Below are 12052 nucleotides of genomic sequence, written 5' to 3'. Positions count from 1 at the left end.
GTCTGAACCCCTCCATCCTTCCTGTAGCTGCTCAGACTCTGCTTCTCTGCCCCCAGCCAAGCTTATAGGCCTGCAGAGTGTCTAGTTTTGAAGATACAGACTCTGCTAAGCAAAAGTGAACAGGGCCAAACTGGGCTTATTTCGCTGTGAAAGTGACATTTAGGCACGGAGTTGGAAAACCTTGTCTGAACCCCTCCATCCTTCCTGTAGCTGCTCAGACTCTGCTTCTCTGCCCCCAGCCAAGCTTATAGGCCTGCAGAGTGTCTAGTTTTGAAGATACAGACTCTGCTAAGCAAAAGTGAACAGGGCCAAACTGGGCTTATTTCGCTGTGAAAGTGACATTTAGGCACGGAGTTGGAAAACCTTGTCTGAACCCCTCCATCCTTCCTGTAGCTGCTCAGACTCTGCTTCTCTGCCCCCAGCCAAGCTTATAGGCCTGCAGAGTGTCTAGTTTTGAAGATACAGACTCTGCTAAGCAAAAGTGAACAGGGCCAAACTGGGCTTATTTCGCTGTGAAAGTGACATTTAGGCACGGAGTTGGAAAACCTTGTCTGAACCCCTCCATCCTTCCTGTAGCTGCTCAGACTCTGCTTCTCTGCCCCCAGCCAAGCTTATAGGCCTGCAGAGTGTCTAGTTTTGAAGATACAGACTCTGCTAAGCAAAAGTGAACAGGGCCAAACTGGGCTTATTTCGCTGTGAAAGTGACATTTAGGCACGGAGTTGGAAAACCTTGTCTGAACCCCTCCATCCTTCCTGTAGCTGCTCAGACTCTGCTTCTCTGCCCCCAGCCAAGCTTATAGGCCTGCAGAGTGTCTAGTTTTGAAGATACAGACTCTGCTAAGCAAAAGTGAACAGGGCCAAACTGGGCTTATTTCGCTGTGAAAGTGACATTTAGGCACGGAGTTGGAAAACCTTGTCTGAACCCCTCCATCCTTCCTGTAGCTGCTCAGACTCTGCTTCTCTGCCCCCAGCCAAGCTTATAGGCCTGCAGAGTGTCTAGTTTTGAAGATACAGACTCTGCTAAGCAAAAGTGAACAGGGCCAAACTGGGCTTATTTCGCTGTGAAAGTGACATTTAGGCACGGAGTTGGAAAACCTTGTCTGAACCCCTCCATCCTTCCTGTAGCTGCTCAGACTCTGCTTCTCTGCCCCCAGCCAAGCTTATAGGCCTGCAGAGTGTCTAGTTTTGAAGATACAGACTCTGCTAAGCAAAAGTGAACAGGGCCAAACTGGGCTTATTTCGCTGTGAAAGTGACATTTAGGCACGGAGTTGGAAAACCTTGTCTGAACCCCTCCATCCTTCCTGTAGCTGCTCAGACTCTGCTTCTCTGCCCCCAGCCAAGCTTATAGGCCTGCAGAGTGTCTAGTTTTGAAGATACAGACTCTGCTAAGCAAAAGTGAACAGGGCCAAACTGGGCTTATTTCGCTGTGAAAGTGACATTTAGGCACGGAGTTGGAAAACCTTGTCTGAACCCCTCCATCCTTCCTGTAGCTGCTCAGACTCTGCTTCTCTGCCCCCAGCCAAGCTTATAGGCCTGCAGAGTGTCTAGTTTTGAAGATACAGACTCTGCTAAGCAAAAGTGAACAGGGCCAAACTGGGCTTATTTCGCTGTGAAAGTGACATTTAGGCACGGGTGACATTTAGGCACGGAGTTGGAAAACCTTGTCTGAACCCCTCCATCCTTCCTGTAGCTGCTCAGACTCTGCTTCTCTGCCCCCAGCCAAGCTTATAGGCCTGCAGAGTGTCTAGTTTTGAAGATACAGACTCTGCTAAGCAAAAGTGAACAGGGCCAAACTGGGCTTATTTCGCTGTGAAAGTGACATTTAGGCACGGAGTTGGAAAACCTTGTCTGAACCCCTCCATCCTTCCTGTAGCTGCTCAGACTCTGCTTCTCTGCCCCCAGCCAAGCTTATAGGCCTGCAGAGTGTCTAGTTTTGAAGATACAGACTCTGCTAAGCAAAAGTGAACAGGGCCAAACTGGGCTTATTTCGCTGTGAAAGTGACATTTAGGCACGGAGTTGGAAAACCTTGTCTGAACCCCTCCATCCTTCCTGTAGCTGCTCAGACTCTGCTTCTCTGCCCCCAGCCAAGCTTATAGGCCTGCAGAGTGTCTAGTTTTGAAGATACAGACTCTGCTAAGCAAAAGTGAACAGGGCCAAACTGGGCTTATTTCGCTGTGAAAGTGACATTTAGGCACGGAGTTGGAAAACCTTGTCTGAACCCCTCCATCCTTCCTGTAGCTGCTCAGACTCTGCTTCTCTGCCCCCAGCCAAGCTTATAGGCCTGCAGAGTGTCTAGTTTTGAAGATACAGACTCTGCTAAGCAAAAGTGAACAGGGCCAAACTGGGCTTATTTCGCTGTGAAAGTGACATTTAGGCACGGAGTTGGAAAACCTTGTCTGAACCCCTCCATCCTTCCTGTAGCTGCTCAGACTCTGCTTCTCTGCCCCCAGCCAAGCTTATAGGCCTGCAGAGTGTCTAGTTTTGAAGATACAGACTCTGCTAAGCAAAAGTGAACAGGGCCAAACTGGGCTTATTTCGCTGTGAAAGTGACATTTAGGCACGGAGTTGGAAAACCTTGTCTGAACCCCTCCATCCTTCCTGTAGCTGCTCAGACTCTGCTTCTCTGCCCCCAGCCAAGCTTATAGGCCTGCAGAGTGTCTAGTTTTGAAGATACAGACTCTGCTAAGCAAAAGTGAACAGGGCCAAACTGGGCTTATTTCGCTGTGAAAGTGACATTTAGGCACGGAGTTGGAAAACCTTGTCTGAACCCCTCCATCCTTCCTGTAGCTGCTCAGACTCTGCTTCTCTGCCCCCAGCCAAGCTTATAGGCCTGCAGAGTGTCTAGTTTTGAAGATACAGACTCTGCTAAGCAAAAGTGAACAGGGCCAAACTGGGCTTATTTCGCTGTGAAAGTGACATTTAGGCACGGAGTTGGAAAACCTTGTCTGAACCCCTCCATCCTTCCTGTAGCTGCTCAGACTCTGCTTCTCTGCCCCCAGCCAAGCTTATAGGCCTGCAGAGTGTCTAGTTTTGAAGATACAGACTCTGCTAAGCAAAAGTGAACAGGGCCAAACTGGGCTTATTTCGCTGTGAAAGTGACATTTAGGCACGGAGTTGGAAAACCTTGTCTGAACCCCTCCATCCTTCCTGTAGCTGCTCAGACTCTGCTTCTCTGCCCCCAGCCAAGCTTATAGGCCTGCAGAGTGTCTAGTTTTGAAGATACAGACTCTGCTAAGCAAAAGTGAACAGGGCCAAACTGGGCTTATTTCGCTGTGAAAGTGACATTTAGGCACGGAGTTGGAAAACCTTGTCTGAACCCCTCCATCCTTCCTGTAGCTGCTCAGACTCTGCTTCTCTGCCCCCAGCCAAGCTTATAGGCCTGCAGAGTGTCTAGTTTTGAAGATACAGACTCTGCTAAGCAAAAGTGAACAGGGCCAAACTGGGCTTATTTCGCTGTGAAAGTGACATTTAGGCACGGAGTTGGAAAACCTTGTCTGAACCCCTCCATCCTTCCTGTAGCTGCTCAGACTCTGCTTCTCTGCCCCCAGCCAAGCTTATAGGCCTGCAGAGTGTCTAGTTTTGAAGATACAGACTCTGCTAAGCAAAAGTGAACAGGGCCAAACTGGGCTTATTTCGCTGTGAAAGTGACATTTAGGCACGGAGTTGGAAAACCTTGTCTGAACCCCTCCATCCTTCCTGTAGCTGCTCAGACTCTGCTTCTCTGCCCCCAGCCAAGCTTATAGGCCTGCAGAGTGTCTAGTTTTGAAGATACAGACTCTGCTAAGCAAAAGTGAACAGGGCCAAACTGGGCTTATTTCGCTGTGAAAGTGACATTTAGGCACGGAGTTGGAAAACCTTGTCTGAACCCCTCCATCCTTCCTGTAGCTGCTCAGACTCTGCTTCTCTGCCCCCAGCCAAGCTTATAGGCCTGCAGAGTGTCTAGTTTTGAAGATACAGACTCTGCTAAGCAAAAGTGAACAGGGCCAAACTGGGCTTATTTCGCTGTGAAAGTGACATTTAGGCACGGAGTTGGAAAACCTTGTCTGAACCCCTCCATCCTTCCTGTAGCTGCTCAGACTCTGCTTCTCTGCCCCCAGCCAAGCTTATAGGCCTGCAGAGTGTCTAGTTTTGAAGATACAGACTCTGCTAAGCAAAAGTGAACAGGGCCAAACTGGGCTTATTTCGCTGTGAAAGTGACATCGAAATTTCACAGTGAAATAAGCCCAGTTTGGCCCTGTTCACTTTTGCTTAGCAGAGTCTGTATCTTCAAAACTAGACACTCTGCAGGCCTATAAGCTTGGCTGGGGGCAGAGAAGCAGAGTCTGAGCAGCTACAGGAAGGATGGAGGGGTTCAGACAAGGTTTTCCAACTCCGTGCCTAAATGTCACTTTCACAGCGAAATAAGCCCAGTTTGGCCCTGTTCACTTTTGCTTAGCAGAGTCTGTATCTTCAAAACTAGACACTCTGCAGGCCTATAAGCTTGGCTGGGGGCAGAGAAGCAGAGTCTGAGCAGCTACAGGAAGGATGGAGGGGTTCAGACAAGGTTTTCCAACTCCGTGCCTAAATGTCACTTTCACAGCGAAATAAGCCCAGTTTGGCCCTGTTCACTTTTGCTTAGCAGAGTCTGTATCTTCAAAACTAGACACTCTGCAGGCCTATAAGCTTGGCTGGGGGCAGAGAAGCAGAGTCTGAGCAGCTACAGGAAGGATGGAGGGGTTCAGACAAGGTTTTCCAACTCCGTGCCTAAATGTCACTTTCACAGCGAAATAAGCCCAGTTTGGCCCTGTTCACTTTTGCTTAGCAGAGTCTGTATCTTCAAAACTAGACACTCTGCAGGCCTATAAGCTTGGCTGGGGGCAGAGAAGCAGAGTCTGAGCAGCTACAGGAAGGATGGAGGGGTTCAGACAAGGTTTTCCAACTCCGTGCCTAAATGTCACTTTCACAGCGAAATAAGCCCAGTTTGGCCCTGTTCACTTTTGCTTAGCAGAGTCTGTATCTTCAAAACTAGACACTCTGCAGGCCTATAAGCTTGGCTGGGGGCAGAGAAGCAGAGTCTGAGCAGCTACAGGAAGGATGGAGGGGTTCAGACAAGGTTTTCCAACTCCGTGCCTAAATGTCACTTTCACAGCGAAATAAGCCCAGTTTGGCCCTGTTCACTTTTGCTTAGCAGAGTCTGTATCTTCAAAACTAGACACTCTGCAGGCCTATAAGCTTGGCTGGGGGCAGAGAAGCAGAGTCTGAGCAGCTACAGGAAGGATGGAGGGGTTCAGACAAGGTTTTCCAACTCCGTGCCTAAATGTCACTTTCACAGCGAAATAAGCCCAGTTTGGCCCTGTTCACTTTTGCTTAGCAGAGTCTGTATCTTCAAAACTAGACACTCTGCAGGCCTATAAGCTTGGCTGGGGGCAGAGAAGCAGAGTCTGAGCAGCTACAGGAAGGATGGAGGGGTTCAGACAAGGTTTTCCAACTCCGTGCCTAAATGTCACTTTCACAGCGAAATAAGCCCAGTTTGGCCCTGTTCACTTTTGCTTAGCAGAGTCTGTATCTTCAAAACTAGACACTCTGCAGGCCTATAAGCTTGGCTGGGGGCAGAGAAGCAGAGTCTGAGCAGCTACAGGAAGGATGGAGGGGTTCAGACAAGGTTTTCCAACTCCGTGCCTAAATGTCACTTTCACAGCGAAATAAGCCCAGTTTGGCCCTGTTCACTTTTGCTTAGCAGAGTCTGTATCTTCAAAACTAGACACTCTGCAGGCCTATAAGCTTGGCTGGGGGCAGAGAAGCAGAGTCTGAGCAGCTACAGGAAGGATGGAGGGGTTCAGACAAGGTTTTCCAACTCCGTGCCTAAATGTCACTTTCACAGCGAAATAAGCCCAGTTTGGCCCTGTTCACTTTTGCTTAGCAGAGTCTGTATCTTCAAAACTAGACACTCTGCAGGCCTATAAGCTTGGCTGGGGGCAGAGAAGCAGAGTCTGAGCAGCTACAGGAAGGATGGAGGGGTTCAGACAAGGTTTTCCAACTCCGTGCCTAAATGTCACTTTCACAGCGAAATAAGCCCAGTTTGGCCCTGTTCACTTTTGCTTAGCAGAGTCTGTATCTTCAAAACTAGACACTCTGCAGGCCTATAAGCTTGGCTGGGGGCAGAGAAGCAGAGTCTGAGCAGCTACAGGAAGGATGGAGGGGTTCAGACAAGGTTTTCCAACTCCGTGCCTAAATGTCACTTTCACAGCGAAATAAGCCCAGTTTGGCCCTGTTCACTTTTGCTTAGCAGAGTCTGTATCTTCAAAACTAGACACTCTGCAGGCCTATAAGCTTGGCTGGGGGCAGAGAAGCAGAGTCTGAGCAGCTACAGGAAGGATGGAGGGGTTCAGACAAGGTTTTCCAACTCCGTGCCTAAATGTCACTTTCACAGCGAAATAAGCCCAGTTTGGCCCTGTTCACTTTTGCTTAGCAGAGTCTGTATCTTCAAAACTAGACACTCTGCAGGCCTATAAGCTTGGCTGGGGGCAGAGAAGCAGAGTCTGAGCAGCTACAGGAAGGATGGAGGGGTTCAGACAAGGTTTTCCAACTCCGTGCCTAAATGTCACTTTCACAGCGAAATAAGCCCAGTTTGGCCCTGTTCACTTTTGCTTAGCAGAGTCTGTATCTTCAAAACTAGACACTCTGCAGGCCTATAAGCTTGGCTGGGGGCAGAGAAGCAGAGTCTGAGCAGCTACAGGAAGGATGGAGGGGTTCAGACAAGGTTTTCCAACTCCGTGCCTAAATGTCACTTTCACAGCGAAATAAGCCCAGTTTGGCCCTGTTCACTTTTGCTTAGCAGAGTCTGTATCTTCAAAACTAGACACTCTGCAGGCCTATAAGCTTGGCTGGGGGCAGAGAAGCAGAGTCTGAGCAGCTACAGGAAGGATGGAGGGGTTCAGACAAGGTTTTCCAACTCCGTGCCTAAATGTCACTTTCACAGCGAAATAAGCCCAGTTTGGCCCTGTTCACTTTTGCTTAGCAGAGTCTGTATCTTCAAAACTAGACACTCTGCAGGCCTATAAGCTTGGCTGGGGGCAGAGAAGCAGAGTCTGAGCAGCTACAGGAAGGATGGAGGGGTTCAGACAAGGTTTTCCAACTCCGTGCCTAAATGTCACTTTCACAGCGAAATAAGCCCAGTTTGGCCCTGTTCACTTTTGCTTAGCAGAGTCTGTATCTTCAAAACTAGACACTCTGCAGGCCTATAAGCTTGGCTGGGGGCAGAGAAGCAGAGTCTGAGCAGCTACAGGAAGGATGGAGGGGTTCAGACAAGGTTTTCCAACTCCGTGCCTAAATGTCACTTTCACAGCGAAATAAGCCCAGTTTGGCCCTGTTCACTTTTGCTTAGCAGAGTCTGTATCTTCAAAACTAGACACTCTGCAGGCCTATAAGCTTGGCTGGGGGCAGAGAAGCAGAGTCTGAGCAGCTACAGGAAGGATGGAGGGGTTCAGACAAGGTTTTCCAACTCCGTGCCTAAATGTCACTTTCACAGCGAAATAAGCCCAGTTTGGCCCTGTTCACTTTTGCTTAGCAGAGTCTGTATCTTCAAAACTAGACACTCTGCAGGCCTATAAGCTTGGCTGGGGGCAGAGAAGCAGAGTCTGAGCAGCTACAGGAAGGATGGAGGGGTTCAGACAAGGTTTTCCAACTCCGTGCCTAAATGTCACTTTCACAGCGAAATAAGCCCAGTTTGGCCCTGTTCACTTTTGCTTAGCAGAGTCTGTATCTTCAAAACTAGACACTCTGCAGGCCTATAAGCTTGGCTGGGGGCAGAGAAGCAGAGTCTGAGCAGCTACAGGAAGGATGGAGGGGTTCAGACAAGGTTTTCCAACTCCGTGCCTAAATGTCACTTTCACAGCGAAATAAGCCCAGTTTGGCCCTGTTCACTTTTGCTTAGCAGAGTCTGTATCTTCAAAACTAGACACTCTGCAGGCCTATAAGCTTGGCTGGGGGCAGAGAAGCAGAGTCTGAGCAGCTACAGGAAGGATGGAGGGGTTCAGACAAGGTTTTCCAACTCCGTGCCTAAATGTCACTTTCACAGCGAAATAAGCCCAGTTTGGCCCTGTTCACTTTTGCTTAGCAGAGTCTGTATCTTCAAAACTAGACACTCTGCAGGCCTATAAGCTTGGCTGGGGGCAGAGAAGCAGAGTCTGAGCAGCTACAGGAAGGATGGAGGGGTTCAGACAAGGTTTTCCAACTCCGTGCCTAAATGTCACTTTCACAGCGAAATAAGCCCAGTTTGGCCCTGTTCACTTTTGCTTAGCAGAGTCTGTATCTTCAAAACTAGACACTCTGCAGGCCTATAAGCTTGGCTGGGGGCAGAGAAGCAGAGTCTGAGCAGCTACAGGAAGGATGGAGGGGTTCAGACAAGGTTTTCCAACTCCGTGCCTAAATGTCACTTTCACAGCGAAATAAGCCCAGTTTGGCCCTGTTCACTTTTGCTTAGCAGAGTCTGTATCTTCAAAACTAGACACTCTGCAGGCCTATAAGCTTGGCTGGGGGCAGAGAAGCAGAGTCTGAGCAGCTACAGGAAGGATGGAGGGGTTCAGACAAGGTTTTCCAACTCCGTGCCTAAATGTCACTTTCACAGCGAAATAAGCCCAGTTTGGCCCTGTTCACTTTTGCTTAGCAGAGTCTGTATCTTCAAAACTAGACACTCTGCAGGCCTATAAGCTTGGCTGGGGGCAGAGAAGCAGAGTCTGAGCAGCTACAGGAAGGATGGAGGGGTTCAGACAAGGTTTTCCAACTCCGTGCCTAAATGTCACTTTCACAGCGAAATAAGCCCAGTTTGGCCCTGTTCACTTTTGCTTAGCAGAGTCTGTATCTTCAAAACTAGACACTCTGCAGGCCTATAAGCTTGGCTGGGGGCAGAGAAGCAGAGTCTGAGCAGCTACAGGAAGGATGGAGGGGTTCAGACAAGGTTTTCCAACTCCGTGCCTAAATGTCACTTTCACAGCGAAATAAGCCCAGTTTGGCCCTGTTCACTTTTGCTTAGCAGAGTCTGTATCTTCAAAACTAGACACTCTGCAGGCCTATAAGCTTGGCTGGGGGCAGAGAAGCAGAGTCTGAGCAGCTACAGGAAGGATGGAGGGGTTCAGACAAGGTTTTCCAACTCCGTGCCTAAATGTCACTTTCACAGCGAAATAAGCCCAGTTTGGCCCTGTTCACTTTTGCTTAGCAGAGTCTGTATCTTCAAAACTAGACACTCTGCAGGCCTATAAGCTTGGCTGGGGGCAGAGAAGCAGAGTCTGAGCAGCTACAGGAAGGATGGAGGGGTTCAGACAAGGTTTTCCAACTCCGTGCCTAAATGTCACTTTCACAGCGAAATAAGCCCAGTTTGGCCCTGTTCACTTTTGCTTAGCAGAGTCTGTATCTTCAAAACTAGACACTCTGCAGGCCTATAAGCTTGGCTGGGGGCAGAGAAGCAGAGTCTGAGCAGCTACAGGAAGGATGGAGGGGTTCAGACAAGGTTTTCCAACTCCGTGCCTAAATGTCACTTTCACAGCGAAATAAGCCCAGTTTGGCCCTGTTCACTTTTGCTTAGCAGAGTCTGTATCTTCAAAACTAGACACTCTGCAGGCCTATAAGCTTGGCTGGGGGCAGAGAAGCAGAGTCTGAGCAGCTACAGGAAGGATGGAGGGGTTCAGACAAGGTTTTCCAACTCCGTGCCTAAATGTCACTTTCACAGCGAAATAAGCCCAGTTTGGCCCTGTTCACTTTTGCTTAGCAGAGTCTGTATCTTCAAAACTAGACACTCTGCAGGCCTATAAGCTTGGCTGGGGGCAGAGAAGCAGAGTCTGAGCAGCTACAGGAAGGATGGAGGGGTTCAGACAAGGTTTTCCAACTCCGTGCCTAAATGTCACTTTCACAGCGAAATAAGCCCAGTTTGGCCCTGTTCACTTTTGCTTAGCAGAGTCTGTATCTTCAAAACTAGACACTCTGCAGGCCTATAAGCTTGGCTGGGGGCAGAGAAGCAGAGTCTGAGCAGCTACAGGAAGGATGGAGGGGTTCAGACAAGGTTTCCAATATCAGCATCAGCCCAATATCAGCATCAGCCCAATATCAGCATCAGCCCAATATCAGCATCAGCCCAATATCAGCATCAGCCCAATATCAGCATCAGCCCAATATCAGCATCAGCCCAATATCAGCATCAGCCCAATATCAGCATCAGCCCAATATCAGCATCAGCCCAATATCAGCATCAGCCCAATATCAGCATCAGCCCAATATCAGCATCAGCCCAATATCAGCATCAGCCCAATATCAGCATCAGCCCAATATCAGCATCAGCCCAATATCAGCATCAGCCCAATATCAGCATCAGCCCAATATCAGCATCAGCCCAATATCAGCATCAGCCCAATATCAGCATCAGCCCAATATCAGCATCAGCCCAATATCAGCATCAGCCCAATATCAGCATCAGCCCAATATCAGCATCAGCCCAATATCAGCATCAGCCCAATATCAGCATCATCAGCCCAATATCAGCATCAGCCCAATATCAGCATCAGCCCAATATCAGCATCAGCCCAATATCAGCATCAGCCCAATATAAGCATCAGCCCAATATCAGCATCAGCCCAATATCAGCATCAGCCCAATATCAGCATCAGCCCAATATCAGCATCAGCCCAATATCAGCATCAGCCCAATATCAGCATCAGCCCAATATCAGCATCAGCCCAATATCAGCATCAGCCCAATATCAGCATCAGCCCAATATCAGCATCAGCCCAATATCAGCATCAGCCCAATATCAGCATCAGCCCAATATCAGCATCAGCCCAATATCAGCATCAGCCCAATATCAGCATCAGCCCAATATCAGCATCAGCCCAATATCAGCATCAGCCCAATATCAGCATCAGCCCAATATCAGCATCAGCCCAATATCAGCATCAGCCCAATATCAGCATCAGCCCAATATCAGCATCAGCCCAATATCAGCATCAGCCCAATATCAGCATCAGCCCTAGACACTCTGCAGGCCTATAAGCTTGGCTGGGGGCAGAGAAGCAGCCCAATATGATATAATATCAGCTGATGCTGATATTGGGCTGATGCTGATATTGGGCTGATGCTGATATTGGGCTGATGCTGATATTGGGCTGATGCTGATATTGGGCTGATGCTGATATTGGGCTGATGCTGATATTGGGCTGATGCTGATATTGGGCTGATGCTGATATTGGGCTGATGCTGATATTGGGCTGATGCTGATATTGGGCTGATGCTGATATTGGGCTGATGCTGATATTGGGCTGATGCTGATATTGGGCTGATGCTGATATTGGGCTGATGCTGATATTGGGCTGATGCTGATATTGGGCTGATGCTGATATTGGGCTGATGCTGATATTGGGCTGATGCTGATATTGGGCTGATGCTGATATTGGGCTGATGCTGATATTGGGCTGATGCTGATATTGGGCTGATGCTGATATTGGGCTGATGCTGATATTGGGCTGATGCTGATATTGGGCTGATGCTGATATTGGGCTGATGCTGATATTGGGCTGATGCTGATATTGGGCTGATGCTGATATTGGGCTGATGCTGATATTGGGCTGATGCTGATATTGGGCTGATGCTGATATTGGGCTGATGCTGATATTGGGCTGATGCTGATATTGGGCTGATGCTGATATTGGGCTGATGCTGATATTGGGCTGATGCTGATATTGGGCTGATGCTGATATTGGGCTGATGCTGATATTGGGCTGATGCTGATATTGGGCTGATGCTGATATTGGGCTGATGCTGATATTGGGCTGATGCTGATATTGGGCTGATGCTGATATTGGGCTGATGCTGATATTGGGCTGATGCTGATATTGGGCTGATGCTGATATTGGGCTGATGCTGATATTGGGCTGATGCTGATATTGGGCTGATGCTGATATTGGGCTGATGCTGATATTGGGCTGATGCTGATATTGGGCTGATGCTGATATTGGGCTGATGCTGATATTGGGCTGATGCTGATATTGGGCTGATGCTGATATTGGGCTGATGCTGATATTGGGCTG

Source organism: Electrona antarctica (genome assembly GCF_951216825.1).
Source record: "Electrona antarctica genome assembly, contig: scaffold_358, whole genome shotgun sequence".
Classification (NCBI taxonomy): Eukaryota; Metazoa; Chordata; class Actinopteri; order Myctophiformes; family Myctophidae; genus Electrona; species Electrona antarctica.
Note: the sequence above shows the minus strand (reverse complement) of the source record.